The sequence below is a fragment of the Pterocles gutturalis genome, unplaced genomic scaffold (genome assembly GCF_000699245.1).
Source record: "Pterocles gutturalis isolate BGI_N339 unplaced genomic scaffold, ASM69924v1 scaffold4278, whole genome shotgun sequence".
Classification (NCBI taxonomy): Eukaryota; Metazoa; Chordata; class Aves; order Pterocliformes; family Pteroclidae; genus Pterocles; species Pterocles gutturalis.
In genome coordinates this window covers 32,063-35,679 of record NW_010125348.1, presented here as the reverse complement: position 1 = coordinate 35,679, position 3,617 = coordinate 32,063, and positions in this window count along the sequence as shown.

The window sequence follows — 3,617 nt, the reverse complement described above, 5'->3', positions numbered from 1 at the left end:
TTGCGACAGGGTCCAGAGCCCCAGCCCAGGCGTGAGCGAGCACAGAAGTAACGGCTCTGAGAGAAATCCCTCCCTTTTTCTGTGTTTAGTTCCAGAACTTGGAGAAACTCTTCCTCTAGAACATAGATACTTGAGTCAATACTTAGTTTTAACTCCCCGCAGCATACTTCTCAAAGAAGTTGCATTTCTACAGACTCTTTCGTCACTGCCATTTTAGACACCAGAGGACGGTTGCTTCACTGAGAAAGAAGAAAGATGTGGCTTGTGAGAACCATTAACAGTTAACCATGGGTCACAGCCGATCAAGATTTACACAATTGTAATTAAAAAAAAACCCCAACTGTACAGGTACAGAATCCTGTTGAGGCTAGTGACAGGAAGGAGTTCCTCACAGCTTTAAAGAGCAAAGGTTTTGATCCCAGGAATGTTTCTGACTTCTCGTTTCCACACTGTCACTCCAGTTCAGTTTTCCAGTCATCTTGGGGAACACGGTGAGCAAACCGCCCCCACAGACCCACCGAAAGTCAGGGACAGCAGCCAAGGTGGAGACCAAGTTAAGGAAAAACAACATTAATTCCTTTATTACTTTTCCAAAGTCATATACATTATGCTGCAAATTTTCAATAACATTTTTCTTCCTCTTGTGCTGGCCTTTGCCATATAACCCATACACCAAGAGTGGGGTCAGCTAGTCACATACAGTTGTTTTCTGAAAGTCTTAAGACTGCTGCTGGCTTTTAAGTGCAAGGCTGCTAATGATCAAAATTATTCTGATTAAAATAGAGCAGGCAAAACCCTCCAAAAAGGTGATTCATTTTTTATTAATACCCATCCAAACAATACAGAGAAAAGAAGAAATTTTGCATAGTACACAATGTTTAGACAAACACAACAAAGGGATGGGGCATCCACAGCTTCTCTGGGCAACCTGTGCCAGTGCCTCACCACTCTCACAGTGAAAAATTTCTTTCTAATATCTAGCCTAAATCTGCCCTCTTCCACTTTAAACCCATTACCCCTTGTCCTCTCACTACACTCCCCGCTAAAGAGTCCCTGCCCATCTCTCCCGTAGGCCTCCTTCAGGTACTGGAAGGCCACTATAACGTCCCGCAGGAGCCTTCTTTTCGCCAGGCTGAACAACCTTAAGTCTCTCTGCCTGTCCTCACAGTGGATGTGTTCCAGCCCTCTGACCATCTTTGTGGCCCTCCTCTGGACCCGCTCCAACAGCTCGAGGTCCTCCTTGCATTGGGGGCTCCACATCTGAACACAGTACTCCAGGTGGGGCCTCTTGAGAGCAGAGCAGAGGGGCAGAATCACCACCCTGGACCTGCTGGCCACCATCAACCAAGACCCCAAAGTCCTTCTCCTCAGAGCTGCTCTCAATCTATTCTCCATCAACCAAGACCCCAAAGTCCTTCTCCTCAGAGCTGCTCTCAATCTATTCTCCACCCAGACTGTATTTGTGCTTGGGATTGCCTTAACCCATGTGCAGGACCTTGCATTTGGCTTTGTTGAACTTCATGAGGTTGGCATGGACGCACCTCTCAAGCCTGCCCACATCCCTCTGGATGGCATCCCTTCCCTCCAGCATGTCTACCACACCACACAGCTTGGTGTCATCGGCAAACTTCCTGAGGGTGCATGTGATCCCACTGTCCATGTTGCTGACAACAATGTTAAATAGCACCAGTCCCGATACTGATCCCTGAGGAATGCCACTCATCACCGGTCTCCATTCAGACATTGAGCTGTTGACCGCAGTGCGACCGTCCAGCCAATTCCTGATGCAGTAGGCGGTCCATCCATCTGTGATGGGTTTACCCTTGGCCCCTGGGCTGGGGGCCAACCCACACACCCATTCACTCAATTCTTCCTCCCCCCCTCGAGGAGGGGGGTAAAGGGAAAAAAAGGACTCATGGGTTGAGATAAGGACAATTTAATAATTAAACCACAATAATATTGAAAATAATACTATATACAAATATACAAATGAGTGATACACAGTGATACTGCCCCCCCCCCCACCCGATGACCAAGGCTCAGCCTGTTCCCAGATAATGATCCCAGAGCAGGGAGAGTCCCGAAACCACACTCACAGAACAGAGATAACAGTACAAGTGTCCCAGACCAAGAGCTGACCAGGGGGAAGAAGCCTTGGGAGAGGGACCACCTAGAGGGAGATGACCTGGAATGAAAGAGATACAGAACAAAAAGGGACCCAGAACAAAAGGGGCGATCTTCCGGAGTGTCCTCACCTATATACTGGGTATGACGTGTATGTTATGGAATAGAGATCGTCATGATTGCAAGCAAGGCTAAACTTTACCTTAGAAAGTTACGGTAGTAACTCTTGCTTTGTTTCAAGTTAGGGCGTTGGGATTTTGAAAGGCAAAAATATGCCATAGCAGAAGTTCTTATGTTTGTGGAAAGTGTTTCTCCCACATACATTCTTTAGGTTGTTAATTCTATGAAATTCTATGAGGTGCTGTCAGGTAATTAAAAAGAATTACCTCTAAACTGCATGAAGAGGTTTCTAAAGGATTTACTTTTCATGTACCAAAATGAGATTTAATTTAAAACCTTTATGTAACATGCAATGGACTATCCACCACCACAGACTAATTATAAAAAAAAAATTATTCCTACAAGTTCCTGGTTAAAGGGAAGGAGAGGGGAAGGGATGACAAAATCAAGAAAATCAATATGTGGTTAAGGGAGTGGTGCTGTGGGCAGGGCTTTGGCTATGTATACCATGGGACTCACTTTGAGAAATCTGATCTTCTGGCGGCTGAGGGGGTGTATCTTTCAGAGAAGGGGAAGATCGTATTTGGCAACAAGCTTTCCAACTTAGTCAGGAGGGCTTTAAATTAGAATTGCCGGGGGAGGGGATCCTAAATCCATCTCACTTCAAGGCCAATGACAGTAATGGACGCCCTGGGCCTGGAGTAGGGTCACAGGCCGGGAAGGCTACAGGAAAGATGGGGGGGGCATGCAGTGACAGGATGAGGGGTCATGGCTTTAAACTGAGGGCAGATTTAGACTAGATATTAGAAATAATTTTTTCCTGTGAGGGTGGTGAGGCACTGGAACAGGTTGCCCAGGGAAGCTGTGGATGCCCCATTCCCTGGAGGGGTTCAAGGCCCGGCTGGGTGGGGCCTTGAGCAACCTGGGCTAGTGGGATGTGTCCCTGCCCATGGCAGGGGGGTTGGAACTAGATGATCATAGAATCACAGACCATGATCTCTAAGGTCCCTTCCGACCCAAACCATTCTATGATTCTATAAGATGGAAAACAATGATAAAATCTTATTAAGTTTTCAGTTGTTTTCTTTTAAAGAGAGGTACTGGTAGAGGTATCTGGGAGATGTTCGGATCTGCAGTGTTCCACAGGCAATCACAGCAACATGTTGCATAGAAAAATATATATAGGAAGAAAACATGAAAGAAAAGCAAATAAAGGACTTTATTTGAGACTTCTTAATAAATTTGAAGATTTTTTTTTAATGTGTAAATATATACATATAAGTAATACTTACTGAATTATGCACAGATAAGAGCACACAATTTTTGAAAAGAAAACATGACAGAGTAGAAGTCAAGTATGCCTAAATCAAGTA